Source organism: Dermacentor albipictus, chromosome 5 (assembly GCF_038994185.2).
Source record: "Dermacentor albipictus isolate Rhodes 1998 colony chromosome 5, USDA_Dalb.pri_finalv2, whole genome shotgun sequence".
NCBI classification, from domain to species: domain Eukaryota; kingdom Metazoa; phylum Arthropoda; class Arachnida; order Ixodida; family Ixodidae; genus Dermacentor; species Dermacentor albipictus.
In genome coordinates, this window is record NC_091825.1 from 70,430,550 (window position 1) to 70,457,291 (window position 26,742).

Genomic DNA, 26,742 nt, shown 5'->3' on the forward strand with positions numbered 1-26,742 from the left:
GTCCCATAGGTATGATCAAAGAAATACGCTGCAGAAGAACTGAAAGCTGGACAAATTGTTACTTATACTGCGTATTTCAGGATAGGCACACGGAAGAAAAAGGAAGGCATGGACGAAACGAGCACAAGTGCATTCTTGTCGTAGGAAATTGCATCCTGTCGTCCATGCCCTCCCTCCTTGTTCTTACCGGGCCACCCAGAGGTGAGAGAATTGTGAGGCAAATGCCAGCCGTGTCACATGACCTTGTATTGCTTCCTTTGGCGGCTGCGTTCGCCTAAGTGGATCACATATGGCCCGTCGTGTGACAACTTTGAAACAAAAAGTGCCAGTCAAGGCTGGCGCAGCGGCATACGCAACGCTACGTATTCTTGCCGAGACACAAGAATATGAACTGGTGTTTTCTATTTCTATTCTTTATTCGTCAATTACCCCGCAGCACCCAAAGGCGTTACAGGAGGGGGGTTGCAGCATGGAATAAAATAAATCTTTGTTCGGACAATGCACTTGTTTTTCAGTGAGCTGTCCTCTAGCATAAACACATGCCATGAAGGCACCCCTTTATAAGTAAAATTTATTTTTTCCTTGATTCACTTGAATTTTCTTTACATAAACAATCTCACTATAAAACAAATATATAGATAGAATTACTACGAACCGGCATAGTCGGAATTGATTCATCGTGGAACTTTGCGATACAGAAACAGGGACTGCTTTCACAACTGTGTTTCATACAGAACTGCTTTTACCGAATCCTGAGATGTTTTGCGAACTTTGGTAGGGTGCTTAAATCTCGTGTTTTCGAATAGTGAGACCAGTTATTAGAAAACACTCCTTCCTTGTGTATCTTTCTTCGTCCCTGTTTGTGTAGCGCAAAGTTTCACGAGGGTATATAGATATTACGTACGCTGAGTGAGGGTAGTAGGAGAAAAGACAAGTGAGAGAGAACCTCGTGCCAAATACTAGCCAAAGTCAACTTAATTACTCAGTAGTTATTGAAACGAAAAGAGGAAGTCAGCCCTAGAGCGGTTTAGGATTCTGGGGTCTTCTCTGATTTTAACACATGAGCAGCGGGACATTTTATCAGAAAAGCAAGCACCAACGTAGGTGCCTTAACTGCATTCACCTAAAGGAGTCCTGAACCACCCCTCGGGCTTGGGCGAAAATCACAGTCGGTGAATAGCATACACTGCTCTGAACATCTAATCCCAATTTCGCAGTCGTGAGCGGTGCATGGAACTCACAAGTGGAGCACGAAGTCACCTTTCTCCCAAGCACCCTCTTTTCAAACGAAGCCTGCTCGTCGCCTATTTCTGGTCGCTTCATTTTGTAATATAGCAGAGAAACATACGCGGCTTGTATTGCGCAACAGCTGACATCAACCAGAAAGGGTGCTTCAATTGAATTCAATTTTTCCAAAAAGTGTGCATAGCTTCTTACGATTTCAGTATACCAATATGCGCAGGTGATTAGGTACTTTATCTTTAAGGGCAGAGGTCAATTATACGGACAAAATGCTTAATAGCCTTGCGTATATTGCAACACGAGTGCTACAACGACAAGAAACAGTGGAACCAGTGGGTGAAACACCAAAATTTGCGCTTACCGTTGACATAGAGATCTTACTCACGGGTTTACTTAATGCGTAAGTTTCATAGCAGCCAGCGATTCATGGGTCAGTTGCGGCTCGAAGTAGCGTTTAGGCCATGAATCTTCCTTGCGCAATGATAAGTTAAATAAATTATGGGGTTTTACGTGCCAAAACCACTTTCTGATTATGAGGCACGCCGTAGTGGAGGACTCCGGAAATTTCGACCACCTGGGGTTCTTTAGAGTGCACCCAAATCTATCTACACGGGTGCTTTCGCATTTCGCCCCCATCGAAATGCGGCCGCCGTGGCCGCGCAATGATAAGTACGTCCAGTAGTAGGCATGAAAAAAAAGGGTCTATTTTACATTATTTACACTGGTTCCAGATACGAAAGCCCACTAAATGTTGGAGCACTTAAACGACAGTAGTTCACATGAGAACACGTCAGCACAGCTCCCCTCTCACTGCACCAAAGGTATCTGCCTTTAATGCCGTCGTCTCCCCTACGATACTAGACTAGGGAATTTGATGACTTTATCTCATCCCACAACAATCGGCGAATCGGTCGCAATATCCCTCCCATGATGTCGCACCATTCTGCCTCCTATATGTTGCACCATCGCCCCCGCATATGACGCAAGCGCGTAGAATTCTGAGAAACCGAGGTCGACGCTTTTCCCATGGCAGCCTTCGACGTTGGTCACCTTAATCAATTAGTTCAGCTTGTCAGGGTCCGGTAGAGTAATTTTCGCAGTAGTCGTCACCTCTATATCAGCTCCTTTGTTTGCGGCTCACAGTCTGTTTTGAGTCCCGGCATTGGCTGGGCGCACGCTGATGAGAGAACTGCTTCGTTGGAAACGTCTAACGAATGCTCATCGCCGTATTGAGACGAAACAGTAATTTCTTAAAAGAATAGCTGCAGACACGTGGACTTATTGGAATCATTACAACTAATTTTTGATGCCACAGCGAGCCACTGACAGTGCTCGCCCTTTCATAGTTGTCAATATCTCCACAACCACTTTGGTTATACGTCAATTAATGTGTGTCAAGAGCAGCTATACTGACTGTAGCTACATACCTTGGTGCGTCAGAAGCAACGCGCACTTGTTTATTCAAAGCAGAAGGTGGTGGGCCCAGAGCAAGGAAGCAACAAAAGAACAAACGAAGCGGAAGACGAACACAAGGAGTCACATGTCCAACTCGTATGCACTTAGCATAGCAAAAACATGCCGCGTTGGAGTCTTCCACTGATCACATCAGGCATGCAAAAGCAAACAATTTTCTAACTATGCGAATTGCGCCCCAAACTTTCCACTCCACAAATACTGATAATGCAAGAACGACGAAAGGTGTAGACTATTGTCTGCCGCTCTGTTTGTTCGTTAAGGCGAAAGGCAGGTGAAGCAACCTCTTCAGCGTCTAGCCTGGGCGCTACAAAGATCGCGTTCTGTTCGTGCATGTACGCGTATCGCGCGCAGTCACGCTTCGCGGCAGTGCCAAAAGGGAGGGAGGGAGGAGGTGCTGCGGGAACATCCGTAAACAAATCCGTGTCGGCAGCTTCCACGGCGATCGGGACAAAGGCGCGTGCATATAAGGCAGAAGCTTACACCCTCGCTCCCTCGAGATTGCGGAGGATGTTTACAGAAGCGTCGCACATTGCTTGCTGAATCGATATCGCACCTCACCTCAGCGTGGATAGCCGCTCTCCTTCTGCAGACAGCTCCAAGAAGTTACCGGCGGCTTAGGGTGACCTCCACACGGGCTGGTAGAGGGGGGAAAATAAGAATAAAATTGGATTGAGGCCCGCTTGACTTAAGGGAAGAAATTGATCAGTGTAGGCGTGTATGTATTCTTTGCCAATAACGTTTCGATCGATCAATCAATCAATCAATCAGCAGTTTAATACAGGAATAGAAAACATATTAAAAGAAATATACTATACGATAACTTATATTGTCATAGTTATCGGTCCACTCTGATCCACACGCTTATGCACGCCAGTGAATGAACACAACTGCAATGACTAGGTTACATATGCATGGGTATAAACATAACAGCCGCTGAATTTGATAATCACATGCAGGATAAAAAATTCAGTACTAATCATGTTCAACAGTGTTCAGCATAAAGCACAAACCAAAAAATGCATGAAAGTTCCACACTACAAGTGACCTCGCCTGCGAAACATTGCAGTAACACGCTAAAGCACTTACTTCACTTCGATCTAGTCGTTTGATAACATCATCTCCCATTATATCGTTCTATATAACCTGCCTGCTACAGGCCACACCAAAACACAAACTACGATCACGTCAGAGCCAGTTAGATGCAGTCAGTCGACGCCATGGTCCTACACGGCGTTTTTCTCAATGCACACAACGGCGGTTTCGTGTGGTAACCGCAGACGCCGTACTCCCTAATTTAGTGCATATCTGACAATCTGTTTCATTACTCGTAAAACAATCTCGTGTGTAAACGGCAAGCAGGTCGAGTCTCGTAGGCTTGCGGCGTGATAAGTGTGGCCCGTCAGATTACCCAGCCTCTAAATATCTGCCTTTCATTTCCAAGTGGCATTGAGAGTAAAGCCATAATGTGGAGTTTTTGCCGCAGCCTGATTAAGAAATTTCAGAAGAGACAGTATTGCGTAGGAGAGTAGCGGGCCAGTATTATAACAGTAGTTGCAACAATGGCAATAGCTGCTGGAGAAATATTTTTTTTCAAATGTATTCAAGGTGGTTATGATGTCGCGCCGCCCTTTGTGTACGAGGATGACTTTAGGGGCGTCGCGTAGAGAGTTTTGCTCAAAAGATGGAGACTGGTTGGCGTGCAATATATCGTTCTTGTGCTCGTGTGAACGGTGTCGACGGCACAAGGAAGGCGTACATGACAATAATGACGATCAGCCTTAGATATGGCGCATACACGAAACAGAGGATGCACGGAGATTCGGCGGTTGATTAGAAACAATGTCGAAAACGTTGACGGCGTGAATGCCAAGAATGACATCGCAGCAAAAACAGTGCGTAATTTGCAGAGTATCTCGCAGGACTCCTGCTATACCATCAACTACCAGATATATAACAAGGCGAAAAAATTAGAGGGAAAATGAACGTTGCCCAATTCTGTGATACATGCGTCATTGCGCGCGTTACAAGAGTAACATCAATTATGGGATAACTTCTGGTCTCAGAATTGGTTAGCCCCCGGTTGGAGGCCTTTGAGGCCATTCATGAAGCCTAAATGCAAGAAGCATTTAGCATGGCAGATTCGTCACGATGGTGGCTCAAACATTAATATAGAAGCACACTGATCTTTAAAAAAATGGTGTAAAAAAACTTTATATTTTACTGCCATTTTCACTGCTACGCTGGTGACACGTTTGGAAGCAAGGTGCTTGGACGTTACCTTCCTAAAAGATAGGAGCAATATGGCTGTTCGCAAATTGTTTAAAATAATTACACTAACCACAATGCAACCTTAATAATATTAGTAAACATAAGAATAGAAAATTAACACGATGCAGCAGGATTGCCTGAATTGACTTTAAACAGTGAATTCTTGAGCCACCGTGAAAAGAAAAAAGGAAGAACTGGCAGAAGCCTTTCGCTAAACAGCTGCGAAAAAAAGATTTTATATAAAAAAGATACTTATATATGGCAAACCTAATAGTGTTAAAGTTTTTTAGTATACGCATTTTAAACTTTAAAAAACATGCATTACATTGCCATAGAAGAAGGAGGTTGCATACACCTAAAGGAAGATAACTTCACAACTCATTAATGCAATGGACGCTTTTATTTCCGTAACATTACATTATTTATAATTAGCATTGAAATATACAATGCAATTTATCTATTTTACTCAGATTGTTACTTTGAATGTATACAAAATATATATGGGACCACACCCCTGCCCCGAACGAACCGGCTAATAACGTTTGCCTTTGTTTCCGGTGTCTCGCACTGCATGAGCGCAATATATTGAGAAAAAAAATGGCGCAAGGGAAAACAAATTGGTTATAAATTATGGCATGTGTACTTACTCTAATTCTATTATTTAATTTTAACTTTCAACGGCCTTTACTCGAGCAGTTACCAAAAATTATTTCCAAATATAGCTTTGAATAAACCATCAATTTCATGGCTAATGCCGCACAAAAGGTTTCAGTTACTACATGTTCGCTGGTATAACAACAATAGCTTCGTTTTGTTTACCGTGGACGAATTCTGTTGGAGTAAATGAGCTCAGACGCGAAGTATATGATGGAATCTCCTGCCTACTTTTTTTATTTGCCTCTTTCTTCGTTGTAAGACGATCCGAGTACGTCCACTGGCCGTTGGATGTTTAGCTCGGTTGTCCACGCAATGAACAACGACTCTACGACGAGCCACTGGCCACTCGTTGAACGGTGCAATGTGCGGAAGCACTCGGTGACCCGCGCTCGTGGCTGCCGCTTGCGGTCAAGGTACTGACAGAAATGTGTCAGTCACTCGCTTCGGACAGGCGTCTCGCCTTAACGGCCAGCTACTAGACGAGGTAACGCCGGAAGAAGTAAAGAAAGCCTTAGGAGATATGCAAAGGGGGAAGGCAGCTGGGGAGGATCAGGTAACAGCAAATTTGTTGAAGGATGGTGGACAGATTGTTCTAGAGAAACTGGCCACCCTGTATACGCAATGCCTCATGACCTCGAGCGTACCGCAATCATGGAAGAACGCTAACATAATCCTAATCCATAAGAAAGGGGACGCCTAAGACTTGAAAAATTATAGACCGATCAGCTTACTGTCCGTTGCCTACAAGGTATTTACTAAGCCAATCGCAAATAGAATCAGGAACACCTTAGACTTCTGTCAACCAAAGGACCAGGCAGGATTCCGTAAAGGCTACTCAACAATAGACCATATTCACACTATCAATCAAGTGATAGAGAAATGTGCCGAATATAACCAACCCTTATATATAGCTTTCATTGATTACGAGAAAGCGTTTGATTCAGTCGAAACCTCAGCAGTCATGGAGGCATTACGGAATCAGGGTATAGATGAGCCATATGTAAAAATACTGGAAGATATCTATAGCGGCTCCACAGCCACCGTAGTCCTCCATAAAGCAAGCAACAAAATCCCAATAAAGAAAGGCGTCAGGCAGGGAGATACGATATCTCCAATGCTATTCACAGCGTGTTTACAGGAGGTATTCAGAGACCTGGATTGGGAAGAATTGGGGATAAAAGTTAATGGAGAATACCTTAGTAACTTGCGATTCGCTGATGATATTGCCTTGCTTAGTAACTCAGGGGACCAATTGCAATGCATGCTCACTGACCTGGAGAGGCAAAGCAGAAGAGTTGGTCTAAAAATTAATCTGCAGAAAACTAAAGTAATGCTTAACAGTCTCGGGAGAGAACAGCAATTTACAATAGGCAGCGAGGCGCTGGAAGTCGTAAGGGAATACATCTACTTAGGGCAGGTAGTGACGGCGGATCCGGATCATGAGACGGAAATAATCAGAAGAATAAGAATGGGCTGGGGTGCGTTTGGCAGGCATTCCCAAATCATGAACAGTAGGTTGCCATTATCCCTCAAGAGAAAAGTATATAATAGCTGTGTCTTACCAGTACTCACCTACGGGGCAGAAACCTGGAGGCTTACGAAAAGGGTTCTACTCAAATTGAGGACGACACAACGAGCTATGGAAAGAAGAATGATATAGGTGTAATGTTAAGGGATAAGAAAAGAGCAGATTGGGTGAGGGAACAAACGCGAGTTAATGACCTCTTAGTTGAAATCAAGAAAAAGAAATGGGCATGGGCAGGACATGTAATGAGGAGGGAAGATAACCGATGGTCATTAAGGGTTACGGACTGGATCCCAAGGGAAAGGAAGCGTAGCAGGGGACGGCAGAAAGTTAGGTGGGCGGATGAGATTAAGAAGTTTGCAGGCACGGCATGGCCACAATTAGTACATGACCGGGGTTGTTGGAGAAGCATGGGAGAGGCCTTTGCCCTGCAGTGGGCGCAACCAGGCTGATGATGATGATGATGATGATGATGATGACGACGATGATTAGACGAGCGGAAAGAGAAAATGCTTTCGTTTTCTCCCTGTCGATTTACAGTTGGGAAGTGTGTGTGTGAGCCCACGCGTGTGCGTATGCTTGTGCGTGTGAAGAAAGGGAAGAGTGTACAGTCTACCACTTGGCCTAACGCTTGCGTTCACAGCATAGGCTAAAAAAAGCTTCCTCGATGATTACAATACTTCTTAATGCGAATTTCCAGGCAGCTGTTGAGGTCTTTTGAATTCATGATAATAATAATATTTGGGGTTTTACGTGCCAAAACCACTTTCTGATTATGAGGCACGCCGTAGTGGAGGACTCCGGAAATTTTGACCACCTGGGGTTCTTTAACGTGCACCTAAATCTAAGCACACGGGTGTTTTCGCATTTCGCCCCCATCGAAATGCGGCTGCCGTGGCCGGCATTCGATCCCGCGACCTCGTGCTCAGCAGCCCAACACCATAGCCACTGAGCAACCACGGCGGGTTGAGTTCATGATATATTATGGCAAAGAATTTGATTTGGAATGACAAGGTACTCTCGGCGGTGGTGCTGAGCCTCTGCTCTGGCAGATCGTTTAGCGGCAGCGGCAGATTGAGCATTTACACCGGGTGCGTCGCTCATTGTTCGGAAAGAAAGCGTGAACGCGGGATCGCGTGGCTCTCGCGCCGCGCATTCTGTAGCGGCAGCGTCGCCGCAGGCAAAGTAGTTCTTGCGCAGTGGAGCCAACGCCAACTCTGTGTTTCCCCGCTGGCCGCATGCCTGCTCTTGCCGGCACTCCGCTTCTCTCCTCACCCTTTCGCCATTTCCTCCTCCGTATTCCGCTTCCTGAAATAACCAGAAGAATAAGAATGCGCTGGGGTGCATTTGGCAGGCATTCTCAAATCATGGATAGCAGGTTGCCACTACCCCTCAAAAGGAAAGTGTATAGCAGCTGTGTGTTACCAGTACTCACATATGGCAGAAACTGGAGGCTTACGAAAAGGGTTCTGCTGAAATTGACGAAGACGCAACGAGCTATGGAAAGAAGAATGATCGGTGTAACGTTAGGGGATAAGAAAAGAGCAGATTGGATGAGGCAACAAACGCGGTTAAATGACATCTTAGTTGAAATCGAGAAAAAGAAATGGGCATGGGCCGGACATGTGATGGAGAGGGAAGATAACCGATGGTCATTAAGGGTTAGGGACTAGATTCCAAGAGAAGGGAAGCGTATCAGGGGGCGGCAGAAAGTTAGGTGGGCGGATGACATCAAGACGTTTGCAGGGACAACATGGCCACAATTAGTACATGACCGGGGTAGTTGGAGAAGTATGGGAGAGGCCTTTACCCTGCAGTGGGCGTAACTAGGCTGATGATGAGGATGATTCCGCTTCCTGGTTGCGCCGCACATTCCTCTCCACTTTCCTCCTCGCGTCTTTTATGCCCCCCTCCTCGCTGCGCTCTGCGTTCGCTTTCATCTTTCGCTGCGCTCTCAGTTACGCCGAAGGTCGCCGCAGGAACGGGCGTTTAAGAGCTGAGTTCTAAAATAAACAGCGTGAACGGCTAAGAATGAACTTGTGGTAATCTTGCAGTACCTGCTTGCGTAGCAGCGCTTATACGAGCGAGCTGGTTGATACTTGAAGAAAACAAAACGCAACTTGAACAAGTCGAGCGCTAGAATAACGCGGTGGGAAGAACCGAACGAATAAACACGCACCGAATGCCCAGCTTCTGTTCGCAGTCTAATGAACGCCGCTCTAAACAGCGCCGCTTCCCATTCACAGCGCTCGTTTAGGAAACACTTCTGGGCATCACAAACGGTCCACAAATAAACACCTACCACACAACATGGCGAAAGCGACCGAGGTTTCACTGGGTTCGAGGGCTACGCTCAGTTCCCCCAAAAAATAATCAGGGGAAAAAGACGCAACATCGAGCAATTAGAGATTCGGAATTCAGGTCGAGGGTCATTTGGCGCCCCACCTGCGCGCTGCAGTATCCTGAGAGTGTGCAACGTGACGTCGTTAAAACTGCGCCTGGCCATTGGAAGCGGGAGTGCGTCGTTCACGATGTTTTCCCGCGACGCTGTTAGCCGATTGCGCGATAGCCCGGAGCATGTCAGTGGGTGAGATCAGGCCCGCGAGGACGGAAACCGCGGCTCAGCTTACCGCGCACGGATTCGTATTTGTTGCTTTATCTGTATTATAAGAAGCCAACAATCAGAGGCACCAAGGACAACGCAGGGGACATTATTTTACTTACTAAATGAACTAAAAAAATCATAAGTTAATGGATTTGAAAGTCAATGAAAAAACAACTTGCCGCAGGTGGGGAACGAATCCGCGTTACCGCATTAGGCCTGTGATGCCCTAACCAATTTGCGAGTGGTGGCGCTGGCTAACGCTCTCCGGGTTAGTCCTAGTAGCAGCACATAAATACCCTGGAAAGTAGACGGGGAAGTGGCGCCGCCGTAGCTCAATTGGTTAGAGCATCGCACGTGTAATGCGAAGGCATGGGAACATTCCTCGCCTACGGCAAGTTGCTTTTTCAACCACTTTCAATTCCATTAGTTTTTAATTTCTTTATTTCAATTTCAAAGTACAATTAATTTTCCCTGCGTTGTCCTTGGTGTCCTTGTTGGCTTCTTATAGTATTCCTACACGCCTGTGGTATTTAATTGTTTGGACAAGGTGTGTGGCTGCTATCACTCGAGAAAAGAGGAGGAAGAACGAACTGGGCTCGCGCTGCGAAACTGACCGGTAAGCGCCACCACTGCTGTTGTAAATATAACCTGTAAATAGTTGCTCGTCTTATTGACTCGTCCTTCGCGTAACATTGTGGTTGAGGTGGAACGTTCCCCGTCCTCGCCACGGAGCTCCGAAGCGGCCGCACTGTCGTTTTCACAGCCATGGCTTCCACTGAAACCATCCCGTCACTACCTACACCTGCGGCGCCAACCACAACGTACGTTACGGTTCCTAGTCTCCGTGATCCTGGGACATACTCCACCGAAAATGACGTTGACGTCGACGACTGGCTAAGGATGTATGAGCGTGTCAGCCAAAGCCACCACTGGGACTCTACCATCATGCTTGCCAATGTGATCTTTATCTGGACGGGACACCGCGTGCATGGTTTCGCACCCATGAGATTTAGCTCTCCACCTGGGACATTTTCAAAGAGCGCCTTCGTGACCTATTTGGCAACCAGTCAGGTTGCAAACAGGCTGCGCGAAAGCAGCATGCCGCCCGTGTGCAGTCGTCGACCGAATCGTATGTCTCCCACATACAGGAAGTGCTCGCGCTTTGCCGGAAAGTCGCCCAGCACATGACTGAGGTTGACAAGGTGAGCCATATCCTAAAAGGCATCGCAAATGATGCCTTCAATTTACTCGCCTATAATGACGTTTGTACCGTCGACACCATCGTCAAAGAATGCCGCCGCTTCGAGGTAGCCAAAAGCCGCGGCGGCGTCCCACAGTTTTCCCGGCTCCCAAACGTCCCTGCCACGTCCTCCTGTACCACTCTTACCGCCACACGACCATTGCAATAGAACATCACACGTATCGTTCGCCGTGAGATTGAAGTGGTGAGTCCGGCCCCCTTAATCCACTACTCCCTGGTGGTACCTTTGACCAAGCGGCCCGCAGTATTTCCGTTATTCAAGCAGCTGTGCGTCAAGAAATTGCAAACCTTGGCATCACTACCACCTGCTCTGTCTCCCGACCTGATTCGGCAGCCCTTTCCATGTCCACAACCTGTAATGACCAGTATTTCTCCCCCAGACCACGCAATCCTGCTGAATGGCGAACCCCCGACGACAAGCCGATCTGCTCCCACTGCCACCGCCTTGGTCATGTATCCCGCCACTGCCGCACCACCTGGATGCCACCGTACTGGAGCTCATTCCCTGCTTCTCGGCCATACGCTGACGCTCGGCGTTATTCACCTCGCCGTCTGTACCTTACTTCTGATGCCCCTGACAGCCGCTCCTGCGTGCGATCACCGTCGCCTCAACGCCGTCGCTCCCCGTCACCTTAACCTCGCCGCTTTTCCTCGCCAAACCGACGGACGGAAAACTGGGTCATGCAGCTCTTGGAGGTAGTACTGCATCACGTTCATCCTGTCCAAATCCTCCGTTGACGCTCCTCACCAACACGAACCTAATTGCAGTAGACGTAAATGTTCCGTTCACGGCATTAATTGATACTGGAGCCCACATATCCACAATGAGCGCTAACCTATGTCGTCACCTTTAGTGAAGCTATTAGTGAAGATAATGAATAGAAGGAGCAGTCCTAACGTGCGTTGTATGGGGTGCGAGTGTCTCTAGCTACCCTTTGGATGTAACGCGGTTTGAGTTAATAAGCGATGCTAAGGGCGAAAATTTTGCGTGTATGATATGTGTGTGCTATAGGCTCCCAATTAGACCGTCTAGAGCACGAAAAAGATAAGCTAGGGTAGCCGGTCAATAAGCGCTGAAACGAACATGCTAGTCAAAGTAGAGCAACAGCTGACGGCCGCCATTCTGCGATGCAATGGTGGACGCTTGGATGATTGCACTTCAGTGTACTAGAATACGATTGAGTGTGAAGAGCGGCTGGGCCGGCGCATGCTTTGCTTTGCAGTGAGACGCGTGACGACAAAATTACTGTGGCAGCGCTGAGATCGAAGCAGATTTAAAGTGCCTCTATAATTTTGAAGTGCGTAAAGGCTTTTATCCAGTCGATGGCACCAGTGATAGGCTGATCAGTCACATGTGACCTTTCCCTGCCCCTGTGCCGCCATGCAAGTTCCGGCGCGCCGTGCGGAGAGCGCGCGTTTCGCCGGTTGTGCCATGCACATTGCTGCGATAATTTCGTTCCGGGAGGGCTGAAATGCCTTGTTGCTGTGCGGTTGGGTGCCGAAACCGGATGGAGGACTGCTAGAAGACATTTTGCATCCCGCGCAGCAAACACAACCTAACCAGAAGAAAAGTATGGTTGCGTGGAATTGGACGGAAGGACCTTGAACCGTCGGTAACTGCACGATTATGAGAGGTAAGTAACCTATAACGATGCAAAGGTGCTACAGAAAATATACACGTGCATGTGTCGAGCTGCGATAGTATTAAGCTCGCGCGCATGAATGTTAATGACCGAAGTTAGGGAAGATTATTCATTTTAGTTCGTTATGAGCCCGCTGAATAGCTCAGTATGACCTAGGATGCGAAGGGCCGAAATGTCTTGTTGCTGTGCGGGTAGGTGCCGAGATCAGACGGAGGATAGCAAGAAGTTATTTTGTATCCCGCACGACAATCAAAACCTAACGAGAAGATAAATGTGGTTGCATAGAATTGGACGGTAAGACTGAACCGTCAGTAACTGCACGACTATGCGAGGAAAGTAATGTACAGCGATACAAAGGTGCGAGAGAAAGTATATACATGTGTGTGCAGAGCTGTGATAGTATTTCATTCGCGCGCATGAATGTTGACGGTCGAAGCTTGTGAAGATTATTAATTTTAGTGCACTATGAGCCCGTTGACTTAGCACATGCAGTATGACTTAGCATGCAAGTAAATATCCCAGCAGAAGCGCATTAACTCGCTGACAAATATTCGCATTGCGTTACGTGGTATGGGAATTCATAAATTTCAGCAGTAAATTCTACTTTTACACTTTCCTGTGTTTGTGCGTGCGTTGTTAACTGCGCCTTACAATGTGTCCAAAAAATCATTTCCAACTCTGCATGTCCTAATCGTATTTCGTGCATTGCATATGTGAATAAATATACTCCTAAGGGCCTGCATTACTCTGCTTCTAAAAACAAATACATAGCCACTGCTACTCACCATCAAATAATAAAGTAAAAAGCAATATGTCAAAGTACATTACATGCAGCTGTGAGCTCGTTCCTTCCGAGTTTACCTTACCCTCAAAAATGCTTCAGTAATCGGCGATGTCATTCTACTGATGAAAAAGGCACAACTGCAAATTAATACAAGAAACATGCCAGAAGCGACACACGAATTGCCAGCAAAACAAAGTGCAGTAATAGCTAGGGCAATTCGCATGCGTTTTGTATAAGGTCCATCTAATTCCTAAGGGGCTTTAGCGGTGCACGAAGGGGCAAAGGCAAGCCGAAAAGGCATAAACATAATTCGCGTCACGATTCAAGTTTACGTGGCGACGTCACATGGTTTACGAGAACCGTCAACCGCATTCACTCACGCGCGCACACTACGCTCGATGTTGGTGTGCCGCTGGTAGCCCGAACACGATCGAGGAAGAGTGGCTGACACGATCCATACCACCGCTTTAGAATGTCACGACAGTTGCACTCGCTCGTAGCACTGAACCGCAAAACACAACAGTCGTCGAGTAATCACTACACGACAGACACGCTCAGTGGCAAGAAAACTTGGCGCACCCATTTCAACACATACACACACAGGATGTTGTTTAGTTGCCGTGAGGATCACACGTTTCAGCAACTTTCTATCGAAAGTTTTTCGGTCCGAGCCACTGTCAGCCTTTATTTTCACACGCATTCTTCGTTAAAAGCAAGCGCTTCTAAAGCCGTGCGGATTCTGCGACCCGTCTAGCGACCTCTCCATCGTCACTGCCTCAACTCTTTCACCTAGATGATGCCACCCTCCTTTTAACAAGAAAGGAGCACCTCCGGCGCCGCACACATGCTCTCATACCTCCGTGTGCGGTAAACCTTCCCCGCGGTCTTACCCGTGCAGAGGAGGTTGCGCTTCGGAGGATCCGGGTCGGGGTTGCCCTCACTCCTGCCATGACTAGGAATTGGCCGCACTTTCGCCCGCTATATCCTCGTCCTGAGTGTCCACTCTGCAAGTCGCGAAATGTTGAAGCCGACATCCACCACCTGCTGTGGGTTTGCCCTGCACCAACACCGACGAGGCTCCGGCACGTCGCAGCAGCGGGACTCTCGCCGCATAATCTCAGCCACTACACTGCTTGGACGCAGGGACTGCATTATCGATCCCTCTTGGACTTCATTAGGTCAGCAAATCTTTTTTCATTCATTTAATCATCCTTATTCACCCCCATCCCATACCCTTGTATACCCTGAGGCATTTATCCTCGCATTAAAAAAAATCGCTATGTGTGCGCAGCACCCTTATAAGCAAAAAAGTCACAGAGCAAACAAAAGTAAGCGCAAGCAATCACCCAGGCTCGCGCGAATAGACGCAAAACATGTCTCGCGTTGTCTTCGGCTCCGACTCCGTGTTGTTCACCGTCAAGTGCTTCGACTCTTTCATGAAATGCAAGTAAATCCAAACTTCATGCTCTTATTAAATATATGCAGATAATTTATGCTGTAAAAGTGTAATGTAATTTAATACAAGTGCAAACGAACGAAATGTAAACATGCGAAATCGAGCCGATCCAGCACTCATTCCGCTTTCTTGAGCATTTTTCTTACAGCTCTTATTAGAAATTCAAGGACTGGTTTTAGCAGTTCTGGCCCTTGTTTCGTTTTTCAGCACAGTCAGGCACCAGTAGGTTTTATTTCCGCGCATGTGCAGATATTTGTTCACCTGGTGAATGCCGCGGCGCCATGATTTAACGTGGGCGCCGTCTGCTACAAGAACTTCCTTGGTAGCGCGCGCGGCAGATCTCTCTACCTTAAAAACTAAAGAGGTACCTTAAGTGCATAGAGTTAATACAACCAACTCTAGAGGAAAAGCTGGGCTGAAAAAGGGGACCCACTAGGGCACCGCCCTGTATACTTGTCAATGTGGACAGCTCAATTACTTTGAAAGGGCTGAAAACAAGCAGAGGTCACCTTATGCTTTATCATTAAGAAAGGCATACCTGGGATGGGGGGGGGTGGTATTCTGTATGAGTCCACCTAGTGGAACGTCCATTTCGGCCTCTGCTGACTGGCTAGGGCAGCTCGTACAGCTGCGTTCAATCAGCAGCAGCTGGAAATGGACAGTCCATTAGGTGGACTCTTACAGAATACCCCCACTGATCGGTTTATGACGAGGATGTGGGGATGCTAAGTTCACAGAAAGCGATTGCTAAGCGCGTAATTTGTGTGGATCACGTGTACGCATTGTTTCAACAAAGCATAGCGCGAATTTTGGTTTCGGATCTCTGTGTTTTTGGATTAGTACTATCGTACAGTTTAGGTTTGACATGTGATCGCGCGACGACATCGGGCTCTATGGCACATTCGTGCCTTTTGTGCACCCCAAGAACCGAAGTGCTCTAGCATATACCTTCACATGTAAGTGAACGAATGTATCTTTTTGTTCAGAACATCACGCGAGCATACAGCTCTTGTGATGCATCGCAATCGTTTGAGAAGCGTAGTAGTAGAGCATTTTTTTACGTGCGGAGCGATGTTCTTATTTGCAGGTTTCCCTTCGGTAGCGAATTGCTGGACAGGTGAAGCAGCGCACCAGAATTGTACTGGCGAATCTACAAGCAAGCCATAAAATCTGTCTAATCGTTGCACTTTGAACAATGCTGCTTTTACAAAGACCAGATCAGAAAAACAGCCTGATGCCGAGTATTTCTGTGCCAAGAAGCAATCATCAGGCGAGTGCCTAATACGGAAGAAATCGAGTGCATGAACCAACATATTAATAGCGTGGGCGTTTTATTAACTGTGCAAGATTTTCAACACTTCCCTGCATACCATTTTATGTGGCGTGTCTTTTCTGGTCACAAATGTGTGCAGCGAATCTCGAAGGTCCCGTTGCAGTCTTCGACTTTGGGACCCTCGTCTGTATATTGTCTCCTACCGCGCTTTGCGGTTCCCGATTTCAATGCATGAGCCCTATGGGTATCTTGTTCTCTAGAGTCGGTATAGTAACTCTATGCTTAAGTGGATTCGGCCGCATCAAGGTCGCGCCGTTGGAAAATGTGGGCGATACTTATCGGAAGGGTCATTCGTACTACTTCGCACGCTGGTAGCTATGTGCATTCAGGCCGCTCAAACGCAGTTTATAACTGGACATGACACGTGTTTATGCCTTAAGAATTGATGCTTTTCGTTCTCGTTTTTATTTCACTTCATTTTTTTTTAAATTCCGCTCGGTGATTCGAGCGGTTTAATGCCGCTGTGTCGGCTTCCATTCTGCCATGTTATTTTAGTTCCCTTTACAGTACAAATATTTTCTTGATCTTCAAGCAGCGTGTATCTTCCGTGTGTAGTTTTGCGCATATAGTTTTCCATCAGTAGGTTTTGCGAAACGCAGACGGAAAAACAGATAAACTTCCTGCTTGCCGCTTCAAACAAATAAAACATATCTGCCCCATCCGGCACCCTGTACTCGGATTTACAGAAAGTGTTCTTATAGAACAGAAAAGAAACTGCAGTGCAGCATTTCATTCATGTTTCTGTCTTCAACGCATAACTGAATGCGGAGTAATTTGTACGGTTTCGTTTATTGTCGCCGGACCTCGGGCGCCAAAAAGAGTTGTAGGTAGCCACTATACATGCTAATCTTTGGCCCGTAAGCCGTGTGAAATTTTTTGCCCAGTCCATGCTTAGCAACAACAACGAAAAAGAAAGGCGGCGTGGTAGCCTAATTAGTAGCTACATATTGGATATGATGTGCAGCTAAACTCGAGCTCACGGGTTCGAACGAGGTCGTAGAATTCGATGGGAACGGAATAAAAGAAAAAAAAAACAACACTCGTGTACTTCTGTTTAGGCGCACGTGAAAGAACCCCAAGTGATGAGAAATGAACCGGGTGCTTCATAATCATGTCGCATAGGTAAAATGCCAGATTTTTAAATTTAAGAATACAAAAAAAGAGGTAGCTGCGTTCTTCGGCTTTCTTCAAGGGGTGTAAATGAAAGACATTATTCTAGAGTCTGATTTCTGAGACAAACAAGTTGCGCTTATCTTATATTTCATGCCTCAATTTAATGGTGGTCCCAGCTTTACGTCCGCTCAACTAAGCCGTTTCTGTATTATAAATGGCTGCTTTCAGTTATCCGGTGCGCTATCATGAGAACAATAAAGAAGCAATTAAAGGAACCGCATGCCTCAGATACACGTAGAAATATTTGTAGATTTGTTCTGTTCGTGGAAGAATGTAGATGTGGTACCACATCCGGCAGTGTGGGAATGGGGAGGTCAATCCCACCGTTCGTTACCAGTTGTCAAGATTGGAGTCGGGCATGAATTAGATGGTAGCTGGCCCATGCCGTCGTCTGACTTATCCACGCAGAGGATGTTGTTGAAGGGAAGGACTGCTTATCAATGAGAACTAGGAATATAGGCTTATTTACAGTATCTGCATGAGGACGTTGCAGTTCATCAGTCTAGCATGACTGCGAGAGAAAGTACACTGAGCAGCCGCACAACAGCGGTTCACAAACACTCGGTCCTCCCTCCATCCCAAGGTGAGGGAAACGTTCGACCAGGCACCGTAGGTGAGGGCTTACACACACGCCTCTTTGCGCGAGGTTCACGGTCCCCAATCGACGTCAGATGGTCTTCGCAGAACTCGGAGCTGACGTCAGGAACGGCACATCCGATTCCCCGAGCTGACCCCCGCAGCGCGGCCGCCGGTTGTCCATTGCCTTGTGCCTTGAACGGCGCGTGGGAAGGGGCCTCCGGAGACGTTCCCTCGGCAACCCCCCGCTCATACCAGATCAGGTCGGCGGTGACGGGTTCAGTAACAATAGTTGATCCGCCGATCACGTTTAGTCACAATGGCGCCGAGACAAGAGCGTAATGGTGGCTTTCCAAGAAAAGTTGACGCCGCTGTCGCAACAGGCTGGCAAAACTTGCACCTCAGTGGGCCGTTCTTAACAGCAGCCAGTTTTAATGGGTGTCGGATATGGTGATACTGTCAAAAAACGTTTTCCTTCCATGAATCAAGTTAGCAGATTTACAGGCTTGCCCAAAACGGGATGTTTATATTGAATGACAGCTGCGAACTTGTTCAGTACAATCAATTAGCACCCGTGCGTTAATTCCCTCAGGAACTTGTGCGCCTATGCGCAATATCAACGATTCACCAGTATTACAATCATTCGGAATAACAATCCCCACTTGCATCGGTCCCTCACCTTGAAGACTTCGAAAGTGCTGTTTGTTATGCGATACATTCAAATGGAAACGGCTCTTCGATATTTTTAATAGTGAATTCTGAAGTCGAATACGACCTGCTGAACAGAAAATACCATTCGATCCGACTATTTGTTTCTACTTCATTTCGCCTGCGGCCACGTTGAAGATCGCCAGACAAACCACGAATATTACATTGGTAAAGACTTCCCGGTCTCCCCTATTCAGTCGGAGTACATATGCAATGTATTTCATATTATATTTCTTATTATTCATGTTAACGTCCAGTAACTGCCTTGATTCCTTTTCTCGGAAAGTCGATCGGGTCACCTGGGACTGGTGGAGCTTTTAAAAGAAACACGCTTATTCCGGTCGGGAGTTTTTATTTTTCAATCAGTGAATTTAGAATATTCGATAATTTTTTCCTTCCATGTTTGTCTTTGATATAATGTCTATGTACCCTCAGATTTACGTAGAGGTGCATTGGACATCTGCAACTCTTCGCACCACACAGGCAATAAATATGCCTTATTTCGCTATAATTTTACTGTTTTCTTTGATAATTGTCCCTGATCGATATTGCACCAACAAGAGCACGTAAAATGACATAATATCAGCGAAATTTTCCTTCCTAGCTTCATGTTACAGATATGCGGCGTCTGTGGCAAAACTTACTTGTCACTCTTAGAAAACAGTGTTAAAAATAGCAGTTCGCCAGGCTGAAACTACAATCTGTACCACTCCACAATAGTCGGGGGTGCACCAAAGCGAGTGGACCATAAAAAATTTTACTGCACAAATTTTCTGCAAGGAAAACTGGGCGTCCGCCAGCGTCTGCGCAACGAACGCGCGCTCGCTAGTAGATGACGCACTTGACAACGACAGCAAAACTGAAGGTGTCATGTATAACCCATGCTTGAAATATGTATACGTAGCAAAAGAGTGTCAATATAAATTTTCAGTTTAAATAAAGCACCATTATAAGTGCGTACGCGTGCAGTCGGTCTGAGCGCCCGCAGCGAAATTACGATATTTATTTATTTATTTTTATTTTCAATACTGCTGCTCTCCTTCGAGAGCGTGGCAGTTGGGCAGTACAATAATTCATTTGTACAATGCAAAGAAATCAAAGTATAGATTATACAAAAAGTAAGAAAACGACATAAGCAGTGCAAGTTATACATAGTACTATACAAGTAAACCATGATAAGATTAAACGTAACAGTAAATAATAAAAAAAGATGTAAAAGAGCAAAATGCTTTATAACAAAAGCACAGATATTACTAAGGGCTAGTAATAAAACAGAAATAGCTAAAATAAACTACGAGTGTTAGGGAATCATTATGGCAAACGAATAAGCTGTCGAAAATTAGAGTGTTTATTAAAATTTCCTAACGAATAAAGCAATCTGTGCCGGTGTCCCTGCATGCATAATAGGTACTGTTATTCACACACAGTTTTTTCTATTTGTGAGATAAATTCGGAAAATGATTCAATGTTGGTGATAGCAGGATGAAGTTGGTTCCATTCTGCTATCGCGAGCGGGAAAAAAGAATACTTAAATGTGTCATTTTTGCATGTGTATTCTGTCAATGTGTGCGCATGCTTGTTACGTGTAGCTCGAGTTTCGGAGAATGAAATGTATCGGGAGGTATCTATTCTATAGTTATTTTTTAGTAGTTGAAACAAGAATTTTAAGCGAGCGTGTTTCGCTCTTGTGGATAGCGTTCGCAAACCAGACTGGGTTAAAAGATGTGTTGGCGAGTCTGTACGTCTATATTTGTTATGGATGAACCTCACAGCTTTCCTTTGTATTGATTCTAGCTTACTTATGTTAGTCTGTGTATGCGGAAACCAGACTGTGTTAGCGTATTCGAGAACAGGCCTTACAAATGATGTGTAGGCTAGCAGCTTCGTTGACTTGGTTGCGAGCGCCAGGCTTCTTTTTAAGAAAAATAGTTTGCGCAGCGCCTTTGAGATTATATTACTGATATGGTTGTCCCATTTGAGCTCCGAGGTTAATGTAACGCCTAGATATTTGTGTTCTACAACTCTGTTAAGTGGAGTGCCATTAATTGTGTAAACAAAAATTGATGATACCGTTTTCCTGGTTACAGACATGATCGCGGACTTTTGTATGTTTATTTGCATCTGCCATTTGGAGCACCAATCAGCTATGTCAGCTAGAGAATCATTTAATTTAATATGATCATTGTAATTGTTAATTTCTCTGTATATGACGCAGTCGTCTGCGAATAGCTTTATATTGCAATTGATGTTAGCTGTGATATCGTTAATATAGAGTAAGAAAAGCAATGGTCCAAGCACAGACCCTTGGGGGACTCCGGATGTTACTGCGACTGTGTTAGAAAGAGTTTTTTCGTAGACCACAAATTGCGAGCGGTTACTTAAGAAACCTTTTATCCAAGCAGAAAGTTCTCCTATACCAAAAACCTTTTCAACTTTAGCTATTAATTTGCTGTGACATACACAGTCGAAAGCCTTGGACAAATCGAGTAGTATCAAGTCAGTTTGACCGCTGTTATTAACTGTAATAGCAAGATCGTGGACTAGTTCCGTTAGTTGGGTTACTGTCGATAGACCACTGCGAAAACCGTGTTGGTTGGGTGAGAAAAAATTAATGCGTTCTAGGAATACGGTCATGTGCTTTAAGATTATGTGTTCTAGAAGTTTACATGACGTGCTCGTTAGTGAAATGGGTCTGAAATTTGAAGGTAATGTTGTGTCACCTCCCTTGTGAATCGGGATTACCTTTGCAATTTTCCAATCATGAGGTAGTTGCGAAGTCTTAAGTGATTTCCGGAAGACTAGGCCAAGGTATTTACTGCACCACTCTGCATATCTTTTGAGGAAAGTATTGGGTACGTCGTCGGGGCCACTACCTTTCTTGGGGTCAAGTTTAAGCAGTAGATTGAAAATACCGGCATCCGTAATGTCTAGTTTATCGATTTTCGCGTGATGTTGCGTTGCAAATGGGGGAATAATGTTATCATCTGTAGTGAACACTGACCGAAAAAAATCGTTATATGCGTTAGCCTTAGCAGTTTTTTCTTCGGGAAGAGAATGTGATGTAGTATTTTTATTAGTACGAAAGTAATTCCAGAACCTCTGAGGGTTATTAACAAGAAAATTAGGTAGTGTTACATCAAAGTAGTGCTGTTTAGCACGTTTAGCTTTAAGCTTGAATTCAGCGATGGCATCCGGTAATTTCTGAATTCTGGATTCTGCACAACCTTTTGTTTTTATTGCCCTACGTAACCTTTTCAAACGTCGCTTTGCTTGAATAACTTCTCGCGTGATCCATGGATTATTTTTTGGAGGACGCTTTGTTTTTGTAGGAACGTAGTGAGTGATGCAGTAAAGTACAACCGATTTGAAGTGAAACCAAAGGGAATTTACATCTACTGAAGCATCGGAGCCAATTTCTGAAAAATGCTGGAATTCATGAGCGAGGTGCATTAGTATGCTGTTATCGTCAGCGTTTTCGAAGTCTGTTACTATAGATACAGAAGAATGAGTGGTTATGCTGCCACCAAGAGGCACGATGCACACTGGTACGTCGTGGTCTGATATACCATGAACTACATCAGTTTTTATGCGATTTATGTCGAAGTGGTTACTGAAAAAGATTAGATCTAGTATGTTCCGAGTATTTCCCTGTGAGCGGGTGGGGCATGAAACGATCTGATGAAGATTGAAGGTTAGCATGAGGTCAAGCAATGCATCCGAAGCTGATGATGAGTAGCACATACTATTCCAGTTAATGTCTGGCAGATTAAAGTCGCCCAAAAGGACAACGCGGGAACCAAACACGTGGCGTTCTATGTAATCATCAATGACACTGATAGAAGCATCATCAGAGTTTGGGCTTCGATAAACACAACCTATGAATACGTTTGTGCCGTCACAAAGAAGTTTACAAAAAATGGCCTCATTGCCTTGTACCTCTGGAAGGGCTATAAAGGAAAGGCCCTCTTTTATCAATAACGCCACTCCACCACCACGTGTGGGGCGGTCCTTCCGGATCACAGAATAGTTGGGCGCTGCGAACTCGTGATCAAAAATATCAGGTGTGAGCCATGTTTCTGTTATGGCTGCTAGGTCAGGTTCATGATCAATTATCAGATTTTCAAGTGATTCCGTCTTGTTGATGACGCTTCTTGCGTTCAGCGTGAGGAGTGTTAGTTCGCTAATTTTGCAGTGCGACGAGTAGTAGCTCCCTTTTTTGCTTGGTCGCTGGACGCACTCACCGCCTTTGATGTGCCTGCAGTAGCTACTTCTACGCGTTTTTCATTAAGTGGTACCTTGTCCTCTTTCTCATCGCTCCAAACATATGCTCGATTATTTATATGTAGCTTATCAAAGACAAGGGAAACTTTCATTTCATTGTCGGTTTGTTTTCGCACTGTTCCAAAGTTTCCTACGAGTATCGCGTACGCGTTTCGAAAAGTCTTCTGCAATGGATAGGCCTGTACCTTTAAGTTTGTATCCCCGTTTTAGTATTGAAGATTTGTCTCTCGAGTCAAGTAGCTTAAGAATTGAAGCGGTCTGCGCTGGACGCATGAAAGAAGACGAAGGAAGGTGCTAGGGGAGAAGTGAGAAGGAAGAAGTGGGAATAAAATGGCGGACGACACCCGTCTCACTTAGATGATGTCATTTCTGTTGCCGTTCTAGTTAGGAACGCTACATTTTGGCGCAGCCGACAGTTTTCGAAGACCAGCGATGTGGGTGACGTTTTTCGTCGACCAGGCGTCATCAGAGTCTGTTGTGTTCACCCGATACCAAGTGCACGGTGAGCCAGCGACGGACCTTCCTCTTGAAGTTAGTTCTACCGCGCTGATCAACGTGGTACTGCAACAAGCTGCAATCAGCCGCCAAGCCCTCGTGCAAACAGGATCGGTGACAGTGAATCTACAACTGCAGACACTGAGCGAACTCGTTCTGGAACCCATACGACGTGGCACCCTCAAAGAGGAAACGCCTGCCGGGAAGGTGAGCCTAGACTTAAGTGTTATGGAACTGCAAAGGAACATTATACAACAGATCGAAATAATGAGAACTTTCGTCCAAGCGCTTAGTCGAGAGCAGTCAGCACGAAGTATTGTTGAACCAGATGTTTTTGAAGGAAAATCGCAAAATGCACACTACTGGCTGTGTTTTTTCGAGTACGCCTGTGACAAGAATCTGTGGCACTCCGACGACACAAAGATTTTGCATATGCGCCGCTATTTGGGCGGTATAGCCAGAAAATGGTATGACGTGCAACTCATGGATTATGGAACAACATGTTGGGAACTGTGGAAAAGCAACTTTTTAGGGGCTTTCGAAGGCAACGCAGTAGAAAGATGGGATGCGGCACTGCGGTTCAGTTATACAGGTGGCTCTCTGCTTGAGTACTGTCTTGAGAAGCGTCGCCTGTTGTATTCTGCAGAACCGAAGCTGTCGTCTTCTGCTGTTGTAGCTTTGATAACGCAAGGGTTGTGTATCGAGATCCGTTGTCATGTCCAGCTCAAAGGTCCAAGAACGTTTGATGACCTTCTGAACTTTCTACAGACCTCAGTGCCAAGAATTACATCGAGAAGACAGCCAGATGGTAGAACAGAGCAACTTGATTCCAATCTAGAGTCGTTGCCGTCAACTGAATGTGCACACAGCTTCATAAACAAATCTCTGGGAAGCGTAAATCATGACTGTGAGGATGGTGAAGTACCAATTACCGCAGTTCACGGCAACCTACTTCCACATAATCTGTCTACCGTGCGTCACAAGCCCCAGAAAAAGAGCTTCAGTGAGACAGTATATTTGGTGTCGTCAAGCTTATTGTACGCCCCCATTAAGGTAGATGGCATTGAAGTGAAGGCTCTCGTTGACAGTGGAGCTTCGGTATCTATTATCAACAAGACTCGAGTGGATGCCAGTCGTCTGCACGCTGGTAGAACATTGCGTGTCCAAGCCTACGATGGGTCAGTGACCATGCATAGCGAATGGGTAACCCTGGCTATTGAATTTCAAGGAAATGCTATTACCAGTGACGTATTGGCCATTCCCAATGTCACCTACGATTTTCTTTTGTCCCGTCCAGACATGAAAAAACTTAAGATGAACCTCTATTGGGATGACAAGGTAATGGCCGAAGACACGATAAGAACAGAAGACCCTGGTGAAGAACCTAGTGTATCAAGGCTAATTTTTCACCACGAAGACATCAAGACTAAGTACCCAGAGCTTATATGCATAGGAAGCTACCCTCCAGCAATGAAATCCCATGTCGTTCCTTTCGAGCTCGCAGATAAAACAGTGGTTCGTAGAACCCCCTATAATATGTCCAGAGATAAAAAGGTGTGGCTGAAAAAGGAGTTGCAAGAAATGTTAGACGCAGGTATCATCCGGCCTTCTGTATCCCCATTTGCTTCTCCTATCACTATTGCACCTAAAGAAGACGGGACATTCCGCCTGTGCACAGACTACCGGGCTCTCAATCGTCAAACTGAATTGATACCTTATCCAATGCCGAGAATCGACGACATCATTGACGAAACCGGTGGTTGCCATTGGTTTTCACGAATAGATCTCTGCAAGGGCTTTTGGCAGATTCCACTAAGTGAAGAAACGAAGAAGTACACCGCGTTCATAACCCCATTTGACTTGTTTGAGTACAACCGCCTACCATTTGGTTGGAAAAACTCCCCTGCGTGGTTTCAGAAGATTATGACGGACATTCTGAAACCTTACCTGGGCACATTTTGCAATGTGTACATCGACGACATCATCATCTACTCAAAGACAAAGGACGAACACCGTAGTCATCTTTCAAAAGTTCTTCATGCCCTCAGTCTTGCCCAACTCAAAGTCAACTTCAAGAAAAGTGCGTTCTTTCAAGATACCGTAGTATTTCTTGGCAGGGTGTTTGATGGACAGACTAAAAGCACCAAGCAAGAATCGGTTGAGAGAATCTCCAAGCTGGTAAAGCCTTATGATGTGCACTCCCTGCGCGTTTTTCTTGGCCTTGCAGGACACTTCCGGGCGTTTATCAAAGACTACGCACTGAGAACAAGGTGCCTCACACGTTTAACTCAGAAAGACGTGCCTTTTCATTGGGACGAGAAGTGCGAAGCTGTCTATCGTGAGCTTGTAAAACTAATATCGTCGGACCCCATCTTGCGAATACCGGATTTTTCCTTGCCTTTCGTGCTGAACACGGACGCATCACATTATGCTACCGGTGCAGTTCTATACCAGAAGCCATCCAAACAAGCTGATCAAACCAAACACTACGTCGTGGGGTACTACAGCTATACCCTGAAACCCGCCGAAATCAATTACTGTACCACAGAAAAGGAAGCTCTGGCCGTCTTAAAAGCTGTGCAGTACTTTCGTACTTACCTGGAAGGTGCCAAATTCATACTTTTCACGGACCATCAAGCATTGACTCAACTTCTGAGCATGGCCCAGCCGAGAGGCCGCATTGCTAGATGGGTGAACTATCTGCAACAATTTGATTTCGTAATTTCGCACCGTCCTGGCCCACTCCTCACTGACGCTGACGCACTATCAAGATTACTTGTACAGGAATCAAGCAATAATCCAGATACAATCAATCATATTAAGCTATGGGAAGGTACAGAAGAGCTCCAGTTTATCAATGGAAGGTATCACGTACCACCAACTATGATTCCAAGGATTCTTCATCTATACCACGACACCCCTGAATCGGGTGGACATGATGGCTTCTGGCGCACTTATAAGAAATTGCTCATGAGATTCACATGGCCGGGCATGAAAAATGACATCAGCCATTACATCCGTACATGCCACCTCTGCCAGGTGAACAAAGTTAAATTCAAGCAATCGACAGACGTTATGACAAACCCTGAATATTCAAGCATCCCGTTCGAAGTAATTCATTTGGACTTCGCGGAGCTCAAAAAGAAGGCGGAAGGAGTCAAGCGAACGCAAGCTTTCTTGCTCTCCATAGATGAGTGCACACGGATGATTACGGCTAAAGCTGGCAAAGAAGACGCAAACAGCGTAATAGACCTCCTCA

The 26,742-nt window shown here is 45.7% G+C and overlaps 1 long non-coding RNA gene across 1 annotated transcript in view; it reads right to left on the minus strand.

The window, feature by feature from the left end:
- Positions 1-8,345: 8,345 nt before the first annotated feature.
- The window catches only part of LOC135899776 (uncharacterized), a 138,483-nt gene continuing 120,086 nt past the window's right edge, over positions 8,346-26,742 (minus strand). Inside the window, exon 3 of the long non-coding RNA XR_010563722.2 lies at positions 8,346-8,476. This is a non-coding gene — a long non-coding RNA (uncharacterized lncRNA). The remainder of the gene's footprint in view (positions 8,477-26,742) is intronic.